Source organism: Nerophis lumbriciformis, linkage group LG16 (assembly GCF_033978685.3).
Source record: "Nerophis lumbriciformis linkage group LG16, RoL_Nlum_v2.1, whole genome shotgun sequence".
Classification (NCBI taxonomy): Eukaryota; Metazoa; Chordata; class Actinopteri; order Syngnathiformes; family Syngnathidae; genus Nerophis; species Nerophis lumbriciformis.
The window spans coordinates 32,872,729-32,898,622 of NC_084563.2; the positions used below are offsets into that span (position 1 = coordinate 32,872,729).

At 38.0% G+C, this 25,894-nt stretch overlaps 1 protein-coding gene across 2 annotated transcripts in view; it reads right to left on the reverse strand.

Moving 5' to 3' along the window:
• pax5 (paired box 5) overlaps positions 1 to 25,894 on the reverse strand; it is a 232,053-nt gene that overhangs the window by 199,666 nt on the left and 6,493 nt on the right. The gene's annotated exons all lie outside the window — the stretch shown is intronic.

Consider the following 25,894-nt stretch of genomic DNA (forward strand, 5'->3'; position numbering starts at 1 on the left):
CCATGTCAGAAAACCAACACATTTAGCTGAACTGCAGCAATGTTGTCAAGAGGAGTGGTCAAAAATTCAAGCAGAATCTCGTGGATGGCTACCAAAAGCTAGAAGTGGGCAGTAAGGCGCTACATTTACTCCGTTACATCTTCTTGAGTAACTTTTGGGATAAATTGTACTTCTAAGAGTAGTTTTAAAGGGGAACATTATCACCAGACCTATGTAAGCGTCAATATATACCTTGATGTTGCAGAAAAAAGACTATTTATTTTTTTAACCGATTTCCGAACTCTACATGGGTGAATTTTGGCGAATTAAACGCCTTTCTAATATTCGCTCTCGGAAAGCAATCCGCCATTTTTTAAACACCAAGTCAAATCAGCTCTGTTATTTTCCGTTTTTTCGACTGTTTTCTGTACCTTGGAGACATCATGCCTCGTCGGTGTGTTGTCGGAGGGTGTAACAACACGAACAGGGACGGATTCAAGTTGCACCAGTGGCCCAAAGATGCGAAAGTGGCAAGAAATTGGACGTTTGTTCCGCACACTTTACCGACGAAAGCTATGCTACGACAGAGATGGCAAGAATGTGTGGATATCCTGCGACACTCAAAGCAGATGCATTTCCAACGATAAAGTCAAAGAAATCTGCCGCCAGACCCCCATTGAATCTGCCGGAGTGTGTGAGCAATTCAGGGACAAGGGACCTCGGTAGCACGGCAAGCAATGGCGGCAGTTTGTTCTCGCAGACGAGCGAGCTAAACCCCCTGGATGTCTTGGCTCACACCGTCAAGAGAAGAATATCGACCCTAGCTTTCCTGGCCTGCTGACATGAGGGTATGTCTACAGAATATATTAATTGATGAAAATTGGGCTGTCTGCACTCTCAAAGTGCATGTTGTTGCCAAATGTATTGCATATGCTGTAAACCTAGTTCATAGTTGTTAGTTTCCTTTAATGCCAAACAAACACATACCAATCGTTGGTTAGAAGGCGATCGCCGAATACGTCCTCGCTTTCTCCCGTGTCGCTGGCTGTCGTGTCGTTTTCGTCGGTTTCGCTTGCATACGGTTCAAACCGATATGGCTCAATAGCTTCAGTTTCTTCTTCAATTTCATTTTCGCTACCTGCCTCCACACTACAACCATCCGTTTCAATACATGCGCATACTTGCCAACCCTCCCGAATTTTCCGGGAGACTCCCGAAATTCAGCGCCTCTCCCGAAAATCTCCCGGGACAAATATTCTCCCGAAAATCTCCCGATTTTCAGCCGGAGCTGGAAGCCACGCCCCCTCCAGCTCCATGCAGACCTGAGTGAGGACAGCCTTTTTTCTTGACGGGAGGACAACAGGGTGACAAGAACTAAATCATCCAGACTAGAGATAAATTGTATTATTATGTTTATTTCACCTAAAAATAAATATATTTATTAATTTTTTTTTTAAAAACTAAATACATTTTTACTATATTTTGCTAAAAACATCAAAATTAATTGTATTTTTATTTGTATTTTTTCGTGACTCCTTATTACATCCAGCCATAGAATTATACATTAAAATAAACATATTTCAAATAATTGATTTTAAATTATCATAATAATTCATTTAAAATGACCATATTTAATTATTAAAATAATTGCTTGTTTATCAACAACTTTAGCATTTTATTCATTACATTTTGAAGCTCTCAGAAGCCAAGTTATGTTATATTCCTTAATATTTATTTATGCAAGTTTGAAGTATCAATTATCTAAACACAGTTTTGTTTGCATATTTTCAGGATGTAGATATCTACATATATATATATATATATACATATATATATATATATATATATATATATATATATATATATATGTATGAAATACTTGACTTGGTGAATTCTAGCTGTCAATATACTCCTACCCTCTTAACCACGCCCCCAACCACGCCCTGCCCCACCCCCGAACACGCCCCCACCCCCCACCTCCCGAAATCGGAGGTCTCAAGGTTGGCAAGTATGCATGCGTAATCTGTTGAATCGCTTAAGCCGCTGAAATCCGAGTCTGAATCCGAGCTAATGTCGCTATAGCTTGCTGTTCTTTCCGCCATGTTTGTTTGTGTTGGCATCACTATGTGACGTCACAGGAAAATGGACGTGTGTATATAATGATGGTTAAAATCAGGCACTTTGAAGCTTTTTTTAGGGATATTGCATGATGGGTAACATTTTGAAAAAAACTTCGAAAAATATAATAAGCCACTGGGAACTGATTTTTAATGGTTTTAACCCTTCTGAAATTGTGATAATGTTCCCCTTTAATGCAACATACTTTTACTTTTACTTGAGTATATTTATAGAGAAGAAACGCTACTTTTACTCCGCTCCATTCATCTACATTCAGCTCGCTACTCGCTACTGATTTTTATCGATCTGTTAATGCACGCTTTGTTTGTTTTGGTTTGTCAGACAGACCTTCAAAGTAGGCTCTGTCGCATGCCTGCGTTTCACCAATCAAATGCAGTCACTGGTGACGTTTGACTCCGTTTCACCAATCAAACAGAGCCAGGCGGTCACATGATTAACTGCACATAAAGTTTCAGCTTACATGAACTCAACGTCAAATTTGAGGAAGCACATGGCGGTAAGTAACGTTAGTAGATATTTTGGCTGTCACCGTAGGCTGATGTTAGCTTCCCTGCTATAAATCACTGTCAAATGTAGATCGTGTGGGGACATTTAATAACGCACTGCAACCTCATAGACAGACAGACACACACACACACACACGCACAGTCGCATACACACTCACGCATGCATACAAACACCAATCAGAAGTGCACAGTGTGTTCCCAGGTGCAGCCCACACCTATCAGTTTATGCTTTGCACATACTTGCCAACCTTGAGACCTCCGATTTCGGGAGGTGGGGGGTGGGGGGCGTGGTCGGGACGGGGGCGTGGTTGAGGGGGGGCGTGTTTAAGAGGGGAGGAGTATATTGACAGCTAGAATTCACCAAGTCAAGTATTTCATACATATATATATATACATATGTACATATACATATATATACATATATATATATATATATATATATATATATATATATATATATATATATATATATACATATATATACATATATATATGTATATATATATATATATACACATATACATCCTGAAAGTATGCAAACAAAACTGTGTTTAGATAATTGATACTTCAAACTTGCATTAATAAATATTAAGGAATATAACATAACTTGACTTCTGAGAGCTTCAAAATGTAATGAATAAAATGCTAAAGTTGTTGATAAACAAGCAATTATTTTAATAATTAAATATGGTCATTTTAAATGAATTATTATGATCATTTGAAATTAATGATTTCAAATATGTTTATTTTAATGTATAATTCTATAGCTGGATGTAATAAGGAGTCAGAAAAAATAAATAAAAATACAATTAATTTTGATGTTTTTAGCAAAATATAGTAAAAAAAATTATTTTTTTTAATTAATAAATATATTTATTTTTAGGTAAGATAAACATAATAATACAATGTATCTCTAGTCTGGATGATTTAGTTCTTGTCACCCTGTTGTCATAAAGAAAAGGCTGACCTCACTCAGGTCCGCATGGAGCTGGAGGGGGCGTGGCCTCCAGCTCCGGCTGAAAATCGGGAGATTTTCGGGAGAATATTTGTCCCGGGAGGTTTTCGGGTGAGGCGCTGAATTTCGGGAGTCTCCCGGAAAATTCGGGAGGGTTGGCAAGTATGGCTTTGCGTAAAGGCTAACTTGTTATTTTCCTTTGTAATCTCTGCCTACTGAGCCTATCTATGCTGCTGTTAAGTTATTGTGGCTCAGTTTGCCTTAATCATTTTTATTTTAATGTATTGTTATTTAATACATATTATTGTTTTAGTTGCTTAAGAGATATTCCTGGCTCTGAATTTGCTCATTGCTATTTTTATGTTTTTGTGCATTATTTGTTGCCGTCATCATTAAACGAACACGTTACTCAGTTTTTTCACAACATACTTTTACTCAAGTAAATATTTGGGTGACTACTCCTTACTTTTACTTGAGTAATAAATCTCTAAAGTAACAGTACTCTTACTTGAGTACAATTTCTGGCTACTCTACCCACCTCTACCAAAAGCGCCTTATTGCAGTGAAACTTGCCATTTTCAGTAGACCCATGATAAATTCAGTCAGACAGTCACTGACAGTTTTGGTTATGTTTTAGTTTTCCTTCGTTTGTGTTTTATTTCCTGTCAGCGCTCTTATTTTTCTTCAGTTTCCTGCTTGCCTCCCTTAGCGCTGTTACCCTCAGCTGCGACTGATTGGCACCTGGCCACACCTGATGTGCTGCTAATTATACCTGCCTTGCCCTCCAGTCAGTGCCGGAGTATTCTGTCATGAAGTGGTGGTGACGAACCCCAAGGTGCAGAGATGGCAGGCTTGGTACAAGAAAACATGGTTTTAATGTTAAAAAAATGCAAGGAAAACCCGAACCAGAAACCAGGAAACAGCCAACATGGACGGGAGTCAGGATCCAGGGAATAATCCACAGCATACGGCAAACAATGACGCCAGGCCGACTGACCGGCAAAGGTAGGCTTAAATAATGCCTCTGATTAGTGCTCGGGCAGCAGGTGAGCGGGTGAACACCAATCAGAGACAGGTGGAAATAATAAGTAACCATGGTAACTAAAACAAACAAAGGTGTACAAAAACAGGAACTAATGAAGTCAAAAACTAACAGAACATAACAAAACATGATCGGGACCACGGATCATGACATTCATAACATTGCTGTATGTATGCATGCTTTTGTATACATTTTCAGTAGACCCATAATAAATTCATAAAAGAAGCAAACTTCATGAATGTTTTTTGTGACCAACAAGTATGTGCTCCAATCACAAAAAAATAAGAGTTGTAGAAATGATTGGAAACTCAAGACAGCCATGACATTATGTTCTTTACAAGTGTACGTAAACTTTTGACCACGACTGTATATACACACACACATTTGTATGTGTGTATATTAGGGCTGTGAATCTTTAGGCACCACACGATTTGATTCAGAATCGATTTTCAATTCAAAACGATTCTCCATTCAAAATCAATACTTTTTTGAATAACATTGGGTGCCAGTTCTATAATTAACTAGACCGGGGTCGGCAACCCAAAATGTTGAAAGAGCCTTATTGGACCAAAAATACAAAAACAAATCTGTCTGGAGCCGCAAAAAATTAAAAGCCATATTACATACAGATAGTGTGTCATGAGATATAAATTGAATTAATATGACTTAAAGGAAACTAAATGAGCTCAAATATAGCTACAAATGAGGCATAATGATGCAATATGTACATATAGCTAGCCTAAATAGCATGTTAGCATCGATTAGCTCGCAGTCATGCAGTGACCAAATATGTCTGATTAGCACTCCACACAAGTCAATAACATCAACAAAACTCACCTTTGTGGATTCATGCACAACGTTAAAAGTTTGGTGGACAACATGAGACAGAAAAAGAAGTGGCATAAAACACGTCCTAGAAAGTCGCAGAAAGATATACATGTAAACAAACTAAGGTGAGTTCAAGGACTGCAAAAATTAGTAGGACAAAACGGCGCTCACCAAATACTCGAAACAGTGAAGCATGTTTAATATAAACAGTGTGCTTTATAACAATTATGGAGGTTTGTGTCATATTTGTCCTCCTACAGAAACCATATTAAAACAAAAAATATTTTTTTCCCCCCTCAACTTTTTCCATTTTTCATACATTTTTGAAAAAGCTCCAGAGAGCCACTAGGGCGGCGCTAAAGAGCCGCATGCGGCTCTAGAGCCGCGGGTTGCCGACCCCTGAACTAGACTCTTCCATGAAGTAGATGCCAGCTCTGATTAAATTCTGGATTACATAAAATAAAACTGGTTTTGTATAATAATATTCTAGCCAAACATTTCATAAAGTCAAATAGAAATAAGGCAACAAGAGAAGTATCCAACACGTACAGCAGATATAGATCATCTACATCAACTACAGTATATGATTTGTCTGAGTGGCTGGACAGGACAGATTAAAATATATATCATTATTATTTTTGATTACCGTATTTTTCGGACTGTAAGTCACAGTTTTTTTCATAGTTTGTTTGGGCTCCAGTGCAACTTATATTTGTTTTTTTCCTTCTTTATTATGCATTTTCGGCAGGTGCGACTTATACTCCGGTGCGACTTATACTCCGAAAAATACGGTAATTTTAGATATTTTTTAATCGATTAAAATCGTTACAAGTAATATATATTTATATAGTGTGTGAATGTGAGTGCGTGTGTGTGTGTGTGTGTGTGTGCGTGTGTGTGTGTGTGTGTGTGTGTGTGTGTGTGTGTGTGTGTGTGTGTGTGTGTATATATATATATAGTGTGTGTATTTGTATGTATACATGTGTGTTTGTATGTATGTGTACACATCTGTGTTTCTGTGTATATATGTATGTGTATGTATAATACACATACATATATACATACACACGTATACATATATACATTGTGTATATATATATATATATATACACATTGTGTGCCTATATATATATATATAGTATGTGTGTATGTATACATGTGTGTTTGTATGTATATGTATACATCTGTGTTTGTATGTGTATAGGTATATGTGTATGTACTGTATGTATGATACACATACATATATACATACACACACGTATATATATACATATATATATATATATATATATATATATATATATGTATATATAGTGTGTGTGTGTATATAGTGTGTGTATGTATACATGTGTGTTTGTATATGTATGTATATAATCTATGTTTGTGTGTATATATGCGTATGTATGTTATGTATAATGAACATACATATATACATTCACACACACGTATACATATACATACATAGTGTGTGTGTGTGTATGTGTATATATATATATATATATATATATATATATATATAGTGTGCATGTATACATGTGTGTTTGTATGTACGTGTATACCTGTACACCTATGTTTGTGTGTATATATATGTATGTATGTATAATACACATACATATATACATACACACACGTATACATGGTTTTTATATACATTGTGTGTCTGTATGTATGTATATATATATATATATATATATATAGTATGTGTGAATGTATACATGTGTGTTTGTATGTATTTGTATACATCTGTGTTTGTGTGTATATATGTGTATGTATGTTATGTATGATGAACATACATATATACATTCACACACACATATACATATATACATAGTGTGTGTGTGTATATATATATATATATATATATATATATAGAGAGAGAGAGAGAGAGAGAGAGAGAGAGAGAGAGAGAGAGAGAGAGATGTATACATGTGTGTTTGTATGTACGTGTATACCTGTACACCTGTGTTTGTGTGTAAAAATGTGTATGTATGTATAATACACATACATATATACATACACACACGTATACATACATATACATTGTGTGTCTATATAGATATATATATAAATATATAGTATGTGTGAATGTATACATGTGTGTTTGTATGTATATATGTATATGTGTATGTATGTATAATACACATACATATATACATACACACACGTATACATATATATACATTGTACACCAATATATATATATATATATGTATATATATATATATATATATATATATATATATATAGTATGTGTGAATGTATACATGTGTGTTTGTATGTATATATGTATATGTGTGTGTATACATGTATGATAAACATACAAGTATACATTCACACACACGTATACATATATATACATATTGTGTATATATAGGGTGTGTATGTATACATGTGTGTTTGTATGTATATGTAAACATCTGTGTTTGTATGTATATATGTATGTGTATCATACACATATACATATATACCATACTTGCCAACCTTGAGACCTCCGATTTCGGGAGGTGGGAGGAGGGGGTGGGGGTGGGGGTGGGACGGGGGCGTGGCTAAAAGGGGAGGAGTATATTTACAGCTAGAATTCACCAAGTCAAGTATTTCATATATATATATATATATATATATATATATATATATATATATATATATATATATATATATATATATATATATATATATATATATATATATATATATATATAAGAAATACTTGACGTTCAGTGAATTCTAGCTATATATATATATATATATATTTATATATATAAAATAAATACTTGAATTTCAGTGTTCACTTATTTACACATATACACACACATAACACTCATCTACTCATTGTTGAGTTAAGGGTTGAATTGTCCATCCTTGTTCTATTCTCTGTCACTATTTTTCGAACCATGCTGAACACCCTCTCTGATGATGCATTGCTGTGTGGCACACAAAAAGGGCTTTCATTAAATGCACTAGATGGCAGTATTGTCCTGTTTAAGAGTGTCACAACATTGCTGTTTACGGTATACAAAAAAGTGACTGCTGTTGTTGTGTGTTGTTGCCGCCCTGGGAGGACGTTAATGAAACTGCCTAACAATAAACCCACATAAGAAACCAATAACTCGCCCTCCATCATTCTATAGTTATAACGTGATTGGGCAGGTACGCTTTTTTATATTGTGTAGGACCTGAGTCCGCCTGAATTTCGGGAGATTTTCGGGAGAAAATTTGTCCCGGGAGGTTTTCGGGAGAGGCGCTGAATTTCGGGAGTCTCCCGGATAATCCGGGAGGGTTGGCAAGTATGATATATACATACAAACACAGATGTATACATACATTCGTGTGTGTGTATGAATATATGTATGTGTATCATAGATACATACACATATACATATATACATACACACGTATACATAAACACACACACATATATATGTTTGTGTATGTATATGTATATATGTACATATATATTCCAGCAAAGACAGTGCAGAGAGTAAAGCAGCATGTGTGTAATCCAGTGACTTTTGTATTAGCATAGTGATCATGTCTTCAGGGGAAACACACGCACATGCACACACTAATCCTAGCTGTGAGGGTAATAGATTTCAAATACATGACCCCAGCAGGGATACACCCCTCACCCCCCCCCCCCCCCCCCCCCCAAAAATACAAAGCTCTCCCCTGAATCTGACCACCTCTTCTTTTCTTCAACCTTCTAAAAAAGAAGAATAAACACGGAGCGCCTCCTCCAGAACTGAAACAAATAAGCCTGCCGCGCGTGTGGGGCATAAACACCACGACGAGGAAGTCTTGGAAATTAAACAAAGCCATTTCACTCCCTCAATCGCTTTATTCCTCTTTAGATAGCAGGAAAGTCATTATGCAGTAACACTAAAGTACACCACTGTTACACTTCACCAATAACACTAGAGTACACCACTGTTACACTTCACCAATAACACTAAAGTACACCACTGTTACACTTCACCCAATAACACTAAAGTACACCACTGTTGCACTTCACCAATAACACTAAAGTACACCACTTTTACACTTCACCAATAACACTAAAGTACACCACTATTACACTTCACCAATAACACTAAAGTACACCACTGTTACACTTCACCAATAACACTAAAGTACACCGCTGTTACACTTCACCAATAACACTAAAGTACACCGCTGTTACACTTCACCAATAACACTAAAGTACACCGCTGTTACACTTCACCAATAACACTAAAGTACACCACAGTTACACTTCACCAATAACACTAAAGTACACCACTGTTACACTTCACCAATAACACTAAAGTACACCACTGTTACACTTCACCCAATAACACTAAAGTACACCACTGTTGCACTTCACCAATAACACTAAAGTACACCACTTTTACACTTCACCAATAACACTAAAGTACACCACTATTACACTTCACCAATAACACTAAAGTACACCGCTGTTACACTTCACCAATAACACTAAAGTACACCGCTGTTACACTTCACCAATAACACTAAAGTACACCGCTGTTACACTTCACCAATAACACTAAAGTACACCGCTGTTACACTTCACCAATAACACTAAAGTACACCGCTGTTACACTTCACCAATAACACTAAAGTACACCGCTGTTACACTTCACCAATAACACTAAAGTACACCACAGTTACACTTCACCAATAACACTAAAGTACACCACTGTTACACTTCACCAATAACACTAAAGTACACCACTGTTACACTTCACCAATAACACTAAAGTACACCACTGTTACACTTCACCCAATAACACTAAAGTACACCACTGTTGCACTTCACCAATAACACTAAAGTACACCACTTTTACACTTCACCAATAACACTAAAGTACACCACTATTACACTTCACCAATAACACTAAAGTACACCACTGTTACACTTCACCAATAACACTAAAGTACACCGCTGTTACACTTCACCAATAACACTAAAGTACGCCGCTGTTACACTTCACCAATAACACTAAAGTACACCGCTGTTACACTTCACCAATAACACTAAAGTACACCGCTGTTACACTTCACCAATAACACTAAAGTACACCGCTGTTACACTTCACCAATAACACTAAAGTACACCGCTGCTACACTTCACCAATAACACTAAAGTACACCACTGTTACACTTCACCAATAACACTAAAGTACACCACTGTTACACTTCACCAATAACACTAAAGTACACCACTGTTACACTTCACCAATAACACTAAAGTACACCACTGTTACACTTCACCAATAACACTAAAGTACACCACTGTTACACTTCACCAATAACACTAAAGTACACCACTGTTACACTTCACCAATAACACTAAAGTACACCACTGTTACACTTCACCAATAACACTAAAGTACACCACTGTTACACTTCACCAATAACACTAAAGTACACCACTGTTACACTTCACCAATAACACTAAAGTACACCACTGTTACACTTCACCAATAACACTAAAGTACACCACTGTTACACTTCACCAATAACACTAAAGTACACCACTGCTACACTTCACCAATAACACTAAAGTACACCACTGTTACACTTCACCAATAACACTAAAGTACACCACTGTTACACTTCACCAATAACACTAAAGTACACTACTGTTACACTTCACCAATAACACTAAAGTACACCACTGTTACACTTCACCAATAACACTAAAGTACACCACTGTTACACTTCACCAATAACACTAAAGTACACCACTGTTACACTTCACCAATAACACTAAAGTACACCACTGTTACACTTCACCAATAACACTAAAGTACACCACTGTTGCACTTCACCAATAACACTAAAGTACACCACTGTTACACTTCACCCAATAACACTAAAGTACACCACTGTTGCACTTCACCAATAACACTAAAGTACACCACTTTTACACTTCACCAATAACACTAAAGTACACCACTATTACACTTCACCAATAACACTAAAGTACACCACTATTACACTTCACCAATAACACTAAAGTACACCACTGTTACACTTCACCAATAACACTAAAGTACACCACTGTTACACTTCACCAATAACACTAAAGTACACCACTGTTACACTTCACCAATAACACTAAAGTACATCACTGTTACACTTCACCAATAACACTAAAGTACACCACTGTTACACTTCACCAATAACACTAAAGTACACCACTGTTACACTTCACCAATAACACTAAAGTACACCACTGTTACACTTCACCAATAACACTAAAGTACACCACTATTACACTTCACCAATAACACTAAAGTACACCACTGTTACACTTCACCAATAACACTAAAGTACACCACTGTTACACTTCACCAATAACACTCAAGTACACCACTGTTACACGTCACCAATAACACTAAAGTACACCACTGTTACACTTCACCAATAACACTAAAGTACACCACTGTTACACTTCACCAATAACACTAAAGTACACCACTGTTACACTTCACCCAATAACACTCAAGTACACCACTGTTACACTTCACCAATAACACTAAAGTACACCACTGTTACACTTCACCCAATAACACTAAAGTACACCACTGTTGCACTTCACCAATAACACTCAAGTACACCACTGTTACACTTCACCAATAACACTAAAGTACACCACTGTTACACTTCACCCAATAACACTAAAGTACACCACTGTTGCACTTCACCAATAACACTAAAGTACACCACTTTTACACTTCACCAATAACACTAAAGTACACCACAGTTACACTTCACCAATAACACTAAAGTACACCACTGTTACACTTCACCAATAACACTAAAGTACACCACTGTTACACTTCACCCAATAACACTAAAGTACACCACAGTTACACTTCACCAATAACACTAAAGTACACCACTTTTACACTTCACCAATAACACTAAAGTACACCACTATTACACTTCACCAATAACACTAAAGTACACCACTGTTACACTTCACCAATAACACTAAAGTACACCGCTGTTACACTTCACCAATAACACTAAAGTACACCGCTGTTACACTTCACCAATAACACTAAAGTACACCGCTGTTACACTTCACCAATAACACTAAAGTACACCGCTGTTACACTTCACCAATAACACTAAAGTACACCGCTGTTACACTTCACCAATAACACTAAAGTACACCACAGTTACACTTCACCAATAACACTAAAGTACACCACTGTTACACTTCACCAATAACACTAAAGTACACCACTGTTACACTTCACCCAATAACACTAAAGTACACCACTGTTGCACTTCACCAATAACACTAAAGTACACCACTTTTACACTTCACCAATAACACTAAAGTACACCACTATTACACTTCACCAATAACACTAAAGTACACCGCTGTTACACTTCACCAATAACACTAAAGTACACCGCTGTTACACTTCACCAATAACACTAAAGTACGCCGCTGTTACACTTCACCAATAACACTAAAGTACACCGCTGTTACACTTCACCAATAACACTAAAGTACACCGCTGTTACACTTCACCAATAACACTAAAGTACACCACTGTTACACTTCACCAATAACACTAAAGTACACCACTGCTACACTTCACCAATAACACTAAAGTACACCACTGTTACACTTCACCAATAACACTAAAGTACACCACTGTTACACTTCACCAATAACACTAAAGTACACCACTGTTACACTTCACCAATAACACTAAAGTACACCACTGTTACACTTCACCAATAACACTAAAGTACACCACTGTTACACTTCACCAATAACACTAAAGTACACCACTGTTACACTTCACCAATAACACTAAAGTACACCACTGTTACACTTCACCAATAACACTAAAGTACACCACTGTTACACTTCACCAATAACACTAAAGTACACCACTGTTACACTTCACCAATAACACTAAAGTACACCACTGTTACACTTCACCAATAACACTAAAGTACACCACTGTTACACTTCACCAATAACACTAAAGTACACCACTGCTACACTTCACCAATAACACTAAAGTACACCACTGTTACACTTCACCAATAACACTAAAGTACACCACTGTTACACTTCACCAATAACACTAAAGTACACTACTGTTACACTTCACCAATAACACTAAAGTACACCACTGTTACACTTCACCAATAACACTAAAGTACACCACTGTTACACTTCACCAATAACACTAAAGTACACCACTGTTACACTTCACCAATAACACTAAAGTACACCACTGTTACACTTCACCAATAACACTAAAGTACACCACTGTTGCACTTCACCAATAACACTAAAGTACACCACTGTTACACTTCACCCAATAACACTAAAGTACACCACTGTTGCACTTCACCAATAACACTAAAGTACACCACTTTTACACTTCACCAATAACACTAAAGTACACCACTATTACACTTCACCAATAACACTAAAGTACACCACTGTTACACTTCACCAATAACACTAAAGTACACCACTGTTACACTTCACCAATAACACTAAAGTACACCACTGTTACACTTCACCAATAACACTAAAGTACATCACTGTTACACTTCACCAATAACACTAAAGTACACCACTGTTACACTTCACCAATAACACTAAAGTACACCACTGTTACACTTCACCAATAACACTAAAGTACACCACTGTTACACTTCACCAATAACACTAAAGTACACCACTGTTACACTTCACCAATAACACTAAAGTACACCACTGTTACACTTCACCAATAACACTAAAGTACACCACTGTTACACTTCACCAATAACACTAAAGTACACCACTGTTACACTTCACCAATAACACTAAAGTACACCACTGTTACACTTCACCAATAACACTAAAGTACACCACTGTTACACTTCACCAATAACACTCAAGTACACCACTGTTACACGTCACCAATAACACTAAAGTACACCACTGTTACACTTCACCAATAACACTAAAGTACACCACTGTTACACTTCACCAATAACACTAAAGTACACCACTGTTACACTTCACCAATAACACTCAAGTACACCACTGTTACACTTCACCAATAACACTCAAGTACACCACTGTTACACTTCACCAATAACACTAAAGTACACCACTGTTACACTTCACCCAATAACACTAAAGTACACCACTGTTGCACTTCACCAATAACACTAAAGTACACCACTTTTACACTTCACCAATAACACTAAAGTACACCACAGTTACACTTCACCAATAACACTAAAGTACACCACTGTTACACTTCACCAATAACACTAAAGTACACCACTGTTACACTTCACCCAATAACACTAAAGTACACCACAGTTACACTTCACCAATAACACTAAAGTACACCACTTTTACACTTCACCAATAACACTAAAGTACACCACTATTACACTTCACCAATAACACTAAAGTACACCACTGTTACACTTCACCAATAACACTAAAGTACACCGCTGTTACACTTCACCAATAACACTAAAGTACACCGCTGTTACACTTCACCAATAACACTAAAGTACACCGCTGTTACACTTCACCAATAACACTAAAGTACACCGCTGTTACACTTCACCAATAACACTAAAGTACACCGCTGTTACACTTCACCAATAACACTAAAGTACACCACAGTTACACTTCACCAATAACACTAAAGTACACCACTGTTACACTTCACCAATAACACTAAAGTACACCACTGTTACACTTCACCCAATAACACTAAAGTACACCACTGTTGCACTTCACCAATAACACTAAAGTACACCACTTTTACACTTCACCAATAACACTAAAGTACACCACTATTACACTTCACCAATAACACTAAAGTACACCGCTGTTACACTTCACCAATAACACTAAAGTACACCGCTGTTACACTTCACCAATAACACTAAAGTACGCCGCTGTTACACTTCACCAATAACACTAAAGTACACCGCTGTTACACTTCACCAATAACACTAAAGTACACCGCTGTTACACTTCACCAATAACACTAAAGTACACCACTGTTACACTTCACCAATAACACTAAAGTACACCACTGCTACACTTCACCAATAACACTAAAGTACACCACTGTTACACTTCACCAATAACACTAAAGTACACCACTGTTACACTTCACCAATAACACTAAAGTACACCACTGTTACACTTCACCAATAACACTAAAGTACACCACTGTTACACTTCACCAATAACACTAAAGTACACCACTGTTACACTTCACCAATAACACTAAAGTACACCACTGTTACACTTCACCAATAACACTAAAGTACACCACTGTTACACTTCACCAATAACACTAAAGTACACCACTGTTACACTTCACCAATAACACTAAAGTACACCACTGTTACACTTCACCAATAACACTAAAGTACACCACTGTTACACTTCACCAATAACACTAAAGTACACCACTGTTACACTTCACCAATAACACTAAAGTACACCACTGCTACACTTCACCAATAACACTAAAGTACACCACTGTTACACTTCACCAATAACACTAAAGTACACCACTGTTACACTTCACCAATAACACTAAAGTACACTACTGTTACACTTCACCAATAACACTAAAGTACACCACTGTTACACTTCACCAATAACACTAAAGTACACCACTGTTACACTTCACCAATAACACTAAAGTACACCACTGTTACACTTCACCAATAACACTAAAGTACACCACTGTTACACTTCACCAATAACACTAAAGTACACCACTGTTGCACTTCACCAATAACACTAAAGTACACCACTGTTACACTTCACCCAATAACACTAAAGTACACCACTGTTGCACTTCACCAATAACACTAAAGTACACCACTTTTACACTTCACCAATAACACTAAAGTACACCACTATTACACTTCACCAATAACACTAAAGTACACCACTATTACACTTCACCAATAACACTAAAGTACACCACTGTTACACTTCACCAATAACACTAAAGTACACCACTGTTACACTTCACCAATAACACTAAAGTACATCACTGTTACACTTCACCAATAACACTAAAGTACACCACTGTTACACTTCACCAATAACACTAAAGTACACCACTGTTACACTTCACCAATAACACTAAAGTACACCACTGTTACACTTCACCAATAACACTAAAGTACACCACTGTTACACTTCACCAATAACACTAAAGTACACCACTGTTACACTTCACCAATAACACTAAAGTACACCACTGTTACACTTCACCAATAACACTAAAGTACACCACTGTTACACTTCACCAATAACACTAAAGTACACCACTGTTACACTTCACCAATAACACTAAAGTACACCACTGTTACACTTCACCAATAACACTCAAGTACACCACTGTTACACGTCACCAATAACACTAAAGTACACCACTGTTACACTTCACCAATAACACTAAAGTACACCACTGTTACACTTCACCAATAACACTAAAGTACACCACTGTTACACTTCACCAATAACACTCAAGTACACCACTGTTACACTTCACCAATAACACTAAAGTACACCACTGTTACACTTCACCCAATAACACTAAAGTACATCACTGTTGCACTTCACCAATAACACTAAAGTACACCACTTTTACACTTCACCAATAACACTAAAGTACACCACTGTTACACTTCACCAATAACACTAAAGTACACCGCTGTTACACTTCACCAATAACACTAAAGTACACCGCTGTTACACTTCACCAATAACACTAAAGTACACCGCTGTTACACTTCACCAATAACACTAAAGTACACCGCTGTTACACTTCACCAATAACACTAAAGTACACCACTGTTACACTTCACCAATAACACTAAAGTACACCACTGTTACACTTCACCAATAACACTAAAGTACACCACTGTTACACTTCACCAATAACACTAAAGTACACCACTGTTACACTTCACCAATAACACTAAAGTACACCACTGTTACACTTCACCAATAACACTAAAGTACACCACTGTTACACTTCACCAATAACACTAAAGTACACCACTGTTACACTTCACCAATAACACTAAAGTACACCACTGTTACACTTCACCAATAACACTAAAGTACACCACTGTTACACTTCACCAATAACACTAAAGTACACCACTGTTACACTTCACCAATAACACTAAAGTACACCACTGTTACACTTCACCAATAACACTAAAGTACACCACTGTTACACTTCACCAATAACACTAAAGTACACCGCTGTTACACATCACCAATAACACTAAAGTACACCACTGTTACACTTCACCAATAACACTAAAGTACACCACAGTTACACTTCACCAATAACACTAAAGTACACCACTGTTACACTTCACCAATAACACTAAAGTACACCACTGTTACACTTCACCAATAACACTAAAGTACACCACTGTTGCACTTCACCAATAACACTAAAGTACACCACTTTTACACTTCACTAATAACACTAAAGTACACCACTGTTGCACTTCACCAATAACACTAAAGTACACCACTGTTACACTTCACCAATAACACTAAAGTACACCGCTGTTACACATCACCAATAACACTAAAGTACACCACTGTTACACTTCACCAATAACACTAAAGTACACCACTGTTACACTTCACCAATAACACTAAAGTACACCACTGTTACACTTCACCAATAACACTAAAGTACACCACTGTTACACTTCACCAATAACACTAAAGTACACCACTGTTACACTTCACCAATAACACTAAAGTACACCACTGTTACACTTCACCAATAACACTAAAGTACACCACTGTTACACTTCACCAATAACACTAAAGTACACTACTGTTACACTTCACCAATAACACTAAAGTACACCACTGTTACACTTCACCAATAACACTAAAGTACACCACTGTTACACTTCACCAATAACACTAAAGTACACCACTTTTACACTTCACCAATAACATAAACACAACAACGTGGATTGCTGTCTGAAAGCATGGTTGTGTGTCCTCCAACAGTTCTACTGTAGTTGTTTTTTTTGTATTAACTACAAGTACACGATAAGCCAACATGCATGGAGTCAATCAAAGAAACATGCGAGTGCCAGCACTTTGATAAAGAAGGTGAGACACAATATTGACTTCAAAGTATGACGGTGGCGTCCACTTGGCTCGTCCTCTACAGTTGTTTTAAGTTAATCCATATTTATTTTCATAAAGATACAATGTTATGCAGAGGTGTACTTATAACAATTTACTTAAACAATAAAAAATAAAAAATAATAAAAAAAGGTTTTACGATGTTTGGCTTTTTAATAGTTAATTTATGGACAACAAAAAATCTGAAGTCCGCTGCAGATGAAGCTCATCTTTAGAGGCTCGGCTGTGTTGCAAACTTCTTTCTCCTGATTTTTTTTTTTTTCTCCCATAGAATCTGATTTTCTGCACCCTGCTGTGAGCACACCGGCCCTTCCCCCCACCTCCCCCTTCTCCTGTCCTCTCCTCGTCCGTCAGATAAGACGGAAAGGAAATGGTTCTTCTCAGCCTTCCTATCTGGACCAAATACCTGGCTTTGTACAGCAATGCCTTATGGGTAACTATTTATTCACTTATCTGTGTATTTACTGGAGGCATTAGACTATATTCTCAGAGGATTATGCCTCGCACTTTTCACTCCCCCGGCCTACAAAAACTGATACGGATGAGTAGAAAAAACCGAATTATTACCCTGTAGAATTATTCGGAATAGTCCGGGGTGTCAAAGTCTTTTATTGAGGGCCACTTCGAAATGATGGAGGGCCGCATGTAACAGTGAAGGTATAATAGCATTGTTACACAATTTGCAAAGGCGGTGACTATATTTTGTACGGATAACTTGAAAGATGACAAGCAGATATTTAAGGGTTTCAGTTTCATCCAGCCATCCATCCATTTTCTACCGCTTGTCCCTTTTGGGATGGTGGGGGGTGCTGATTTAATCTTCATAACCCAAAAAACATCAGATAATATTCAAGTGTAGAAAATATGCAATTATTGAAAGGACAAACACATTTAGCCAGAAAGTGTTTTTTTTTGTGTTTCCAGCCTTTTGCAGGCCACAATAAAATGAGGTGGCGGGCCACATTAAGATAACATGCAGGGCTACAAAAAAATAACATGGAAGGCCAATTTAAAATGATCTTGGTAACCAATGATGTGGCAGACCACAAAAAATGATGTGGGGGGGGGGCACTTTAAAATGACATGGGGGCCACTTTAAAAATTATGTGGCAGTACAAAGTAAATTGATGTGGTGGGTCACATTAAAGATAACATGGAGTGCCACTTAAAAATACCATGGAAGACCATTTTGAAATGATCTTGGTAAAAAAAAATTATTTTAACTTTGTTAAAATGTAAATTGATGTGGTGGGCCACAATAAAATGATGTGGCGGACCACATTAAGATAACATGGAGGGCCATTTTAAAATGAAGTGGGTGACCACTTTAAATGATGTGGCAGACCACAGAGAATGATGTTTCGGGGGCCACTTTAAAATTACCTAGGGGCTAGTTTAAAATGACATGGGGGCCAATTTAAAATGAAGTGAAAGTACAAAGTAAATTGACGTTATGGAGTGCCACTTAAAAATACCATGGAACACCATTTTGAAATGATCTTGGTAAAAAAATATATATTTTAACTTTGTTAAAATGTAAATTGATGTGGTGGGCCACAATAAAATGATGTGGCGGACCACATTAAGATAGCATGAGGGCCATTTTAAAATGATGTGGGTGACCACTTTAAATGATGTGGCAGACCACATAGAATGATGTTTCGGGGGCCACTTTAAAATTACCTAGGGGCTAGTTTAAAATGACATGGGGGCCACTTTAAAATGAAGTGAAAGTACAAAGTAAATTGATGTGATGGAGTGCCACATAAAAATAACATGGAAGACCGTTTTGAAATGATCTTGGTAACCACATTAAATGATGTGGCAGACCACATACAATTATGTGGGGGGTGAGGGGTCGGAGGGGCTACTTTAAAATGATATGGGGGCCACTTTAAAATGATTTGGCAGTATAGAGTAAATTGATGTGGTGGGCCACAATAAAATGATGTGGCGGACCACGTTAAAATAACATGGAGGGCCACATAAAAATAACATGGAAGTCCATGTTAAAATGATGTGGGTGACCACTTTAAATGACGTGGCAGACCACATGAAATGATGTTTCGGGGGGCCATTTTAAAATGACATGGGGACCACTTTAAAAGGACATGGGGGTCAATTTAAAATGATGTGGCAGTACAAAGTAAATTGATTTGGTGGGTCACGATAAAATGATGTGGCAGACCACTTTAAGATAACATGGAGGGCCACCTAAAAATAACATGGAAGGCCATTTTACAATGATGTGGGTGACCACATTAAATGAAGTAGCAGACCACATAAAATGATGTGGGGGGTCACTTTAAAATGATATGGGGCCCACATTAAAATTACGTGGCGTACCACATTGGAATTTTGTGGTGTGCCACATTAAAATGAAGTGACAGTACACAGCAACTTGATGTGGTGGGCCACATTAGGATAACATGGAGGGCCATTTTAAAATGATGTGGATGACCACTTTAAATGATGTGGCAGACCTCATAAAATGATGTGGCCGGCCACAATAAAATAAAATGGCAGGCCAAATTAGAATGATATTGTGGCGCACTTTAAAATGATATTGCGGACCATATAAAATGATGTGGCTGAACACATTAAATGATGTGGCAGACAACATTAGAATTATAAGGCATGCCACATTAAAATGTAGTGACGGTCCACAAACGTGATGTGGTGAGCCATTCTAAATGATATGGCAGGCCACTTTAAAATAATGTGGCGGGACAATTTAAAATGTGGCGGACCACGTTAAAAGATGAGGCAGGCCACATCAAATTATGTGGAGGGACACAAAAACGATGTGGTGGGCTACTTTAAAATAAAGTGGCGGGCCACATCAAATTATGTGGAGAGCCACGTTAAAATGATGAGGAGCGTGGTGGGCGACTTTAAATGATATGGCGGGCCACATAAAAAATAAAGTGGCGGAGCACAAAAACGATGTGGTGGCCCACATTAAAATAAAGTGGCGGTGCACATGAAATGATGTGACAGGCCAATTCAAATTATGTGGTTTGTCACGTTAAAATTAAGTGGCGGTCCACAAAAACAATGTGTTGGGCCAATTAAATGATATGGTGGGCCAATTCAAATGATGTGGTGTGCCACATAAAATGAAGTGGCGGTCCACAAAAATGATGTGGTGGGCGACTTTAAATGATACGGCGGGCCACGTAAAAAATAAAGTGGCGGAGCACAAAAACGATGTGGTGGCCCACATTAAAATTAAGTGGCGGTGCACATGAAATGATGTGGCAGGCCACTTCAAATTATGTGGTTTGCCACTTTAAAATTAAGTGGCGGTCCACAAAAACAATGTGGTGGGCGACTTTAAATGATATGGCGGGCCACATAAAAATAAAGTAGCGCAGCACAAAAACGATCTGGTGGGCCATATTTAAAATAAAGTGGCGGGGGACATTAAATGATGTGGCAGGTCACCTCAAATGATGTGGTGTGCCACTTTAAAATGATGTGGCGGTCCATAAAAACAATGTGGTGGGCCAATTTAAATGAAATGGTGGGCCACATCAAATGATGTGGTGTGCCACATAAAATGAAGTGACGGTCCACAAAAACGATGTGCTGGGCGACTTTAAATGATATGGCGGGCCACCTAAAAATAAATTGGCGCAGCACAAAAACGATGTGGTGGGCCATATTTAAAATAAAGTGGCGGGGCACATTAAATGATGTGGCAGGTCACCTCAAATGATGTGGTGTGCCACTTTAAAATGATGTGGCGGTCCATAAAAACAATGTGGTGGGCCAATTTAAATGATATGGCGGGCCACATCAAATGATGTGGTGTGCCACATAAAATGAAGTGGCGGTCCACAAAAACGATGTGGTGGGCCAATTTAAATTATATGGCAGGCCACTGCAAAAGATGTGGTGTGCCACTTAAAATGAAGTGGCAGTCCACAAAAATGATGTGGTGGGCGACTTTAAATGATACGGCGGGCCACATAAAAAATAAAGTGGCGGAGCACAAAAACGATGTGGTGGCCCACATTAAAATAAAGTGGCGGTGCACATGAAATGATGTGACAGGCCACATCAAATTATGTGGTTTGCCACATTAAAATTAAGTGGCGGTCCACAAAAACAATGTGGTGGTCCACTTTAAATGATATGGCGGGCCACATCAAATGATGTGGTGTGCCACTTTAAAATGATGTGGCGGTCCATAAAAACAATGTGGTGGGCCACTTTAAATGATATGGCGGGCCACATTAAAATGATGTGGTGTGCCACATAAAATGAAGTGGCGGTCCACAAAAACGATGTGGTGGTCCAATTTAAATTATATGGCAGGCCACTGCAAAAGATGTGGTGTGCCACTTAAAATGAAGTGGCAGTCCACAAAAATGATGTGGTGGGCGACTTTAAATGATACGGCGGGCCACATAAAAAAATAAAGTGGCGGAGCACAAAAACGATGTAGTGGCCCACATTAAAATAAAGTGGCGGTGCACATGAAATGATGCGACAGGCCACATCAAATTATGTGGTTTGCCACATTAAAATTAAGTGGCGGTCCACAAAAACAATGTGGTGGTCCACTTTAAATGATATGGCGGGCCACATCAAATGATGTGGTGTGCCACATAAAATGAAGTGGCGGTCCACAAAAATTATGTGCTTGGCGACTTTAAATGATATGGTGGGCCACATTAAAATACAATGGCTGAGCACAAAAACGATGTGGTGGACCATATTTAAAATAAATTGGCGGGGCACATAAAATGATGTGGCAGGTCACCTCAAATGATTTGGTGTGCCACATTAAAATGATGTGGCGGTCCACAAAAAGAATGTGGTGGGCCAATAAAAATGATGTGACAGTCCACTTCAAATTATGTACTAGTTACTTCATTTCAAAAGTAACTCAGTTACTAACTCAGTTACTTACACCAAAAAGTAATGCGTTACTGTGAAAAGTAACTATTTAGTTACTTCTTTTTTTCTTCTTTTTTTTTAAAGCTCCAATTAATGCCCTTTTAGCCTTTATTTCAGTACTGTTATTGCACTGGAGAATAATACAATCTGTTGATCAACTTGACATACATTTGTATCACTGAACTCTGCTAAGCCATGTGGTCTACATACAACACACAAAGACAAAGATATGTTACAAAGGCCAATTTGTTTCTGGCCAGAACAAATTGACAAAACTATTTTAAATAGCTGCAACATAACATACATAAGTAACAAACAGCATAATAACAGCATAGCTGTAAAGCAAGAAAGGCACACACTACATACACAAAGCCTAACCAGGCATTTTTTCCTCAAGAAATTCTGACACAAAATCATGTCTGAAGCCCAGAACACTCTACACATTTCCCCAGTTTTAGTTTAGAGATAAGGAAAGATTGGCCTGGCCCACTAGCATCCCTCTTTATGATTGACAGAGTGTGTGTACCTTCAGTTCTGAAAGATGAGCAGAGGCAGAGTTAATCCTTACATGGTGAAGTGTCATTGGAGTCTCTGTCTCTCTTTACTAGCTTCGTCGAAGCATGTTGCTATGTAGCTTGTTTCAGCAGATTTGAATTGCTGTTTTGGGCAGTAGATGGGATCTTTGATCCAAAGCACAATTTACATTTAACTAAATTGTTATTTTCTTTGTGCTCGACAAAAGAAAAGTAGTGAAAATATCTCCATGTTAGCAAACTCGACTTCTGGCTCCGCCATGATCAGACACGCCCTCCTTCCCCCCTCTCCTCCCTCCACACACTCACACTCACACTCACACACAGAGCGCGTGTCTCTCTCTCTTCTCCGGCTTGTGACACAAGAAGAATCAGAACGATGACACAGCAGCCCTCCGATAAAACACACTTTATACTACAAAAAAGTAACGTAAAATAACGCAGTAACGCATCATGTAGTAACGGTAACTGAATTACTGAATATAAAAAAATAACGCGTTAGATTACTAGTTACCGCCGAATCTAACGGCGTTACAGTAACGCGTTACTTTGTAACGCGTTAGTCCCAACACTGGTGCCACATAAAATGAAGTGGCGGTCCACAAAAACGATGTGCTGGGCGACTTTAAATGATATGGCGGGCCACATAAAAAATAAAGTGGCGGAGCACAAAAACTATGTGGTGGGCCATATTTAAAATAAAGTGGCGGGGCACATTAAATGACGTGGCAGGTCACCTCAAATGATGTGGTGTGCCACTTTAAAATGATGTGGCGGTCCATAAAAACAATGTGGTGGGCGACTTTAAATGATATGGCGGGCCACCTAAAAAATAAAGTGGCGGAGCACAAAAACGATATGGCAGGCCACCTCAAATGATGTGGTGTGCCACATTAAAATGAAGTGGCGGTCCACGATAAAATGATATAACATTAGAATAATGTTATGGTGCACTTTAAATGATGTTGAGAGCCACAATAAAATGATACGGCAGTCAACATTACAATAATGTTACGGGTCACTTTAAATGATGTTGAGGGCCACAATAAAATGATACGGCGGTCAACATTACAATAATGTTACGGGTCACTTCAAATGATGTTGAGGGACACAATAAAATGAAATGGCGGCGCACATTTCAATGACGTGGTGGGGCACTTTAAAAATACATGGTGGGGCACATTAATGATGTGGAGGGCCACATTAATGATGTATAGGGCCACATTTGAGAGAGTTTGACACCTGTGCAGGTGATAGCTGCACTTGGCCACACAATGACTGGCAGCTGCAGAGGTTTTGTTGCAAATGACACACAAGATCTTTGCCAAATTGGGACTCTTGGCTCTTCAAGGTCTTCCTCTGGAAGCTGGAGCCTCCTGAGAGTGTCGGGGGGGAACTTTTGGCACCAGGCAGCGGTTTCATTTTCTCTCCTGCGAACACGCAGCCGACCACGTGGGGACCGTCATTGTCGTGTTTTCATTTATTCCTCCCGACTCCAGAGCCTCCTTAAATCTTTGATTGATTCACTGTTTCCCGCAGATAAAGCAGAATATATTCAAAGTCTTCCGAGCAGAAAATAGGCTCCATTAGCGTCTGTGTCTCTCACTATCTGCCTCCATAGTTCTCCTGAGTCCCGGCCTCAAGCCCCCAAAATATCACCAAAATAATGCAACAAGCTACCTTCTCCTTTTTTTTCCCCTCGTTGTATCTTTGCAAGAAAAAAATGACTTTTGGCTGCAAAGTTGTCTGTGAGAATACTAATAGACCACAGGTGCGCACTAA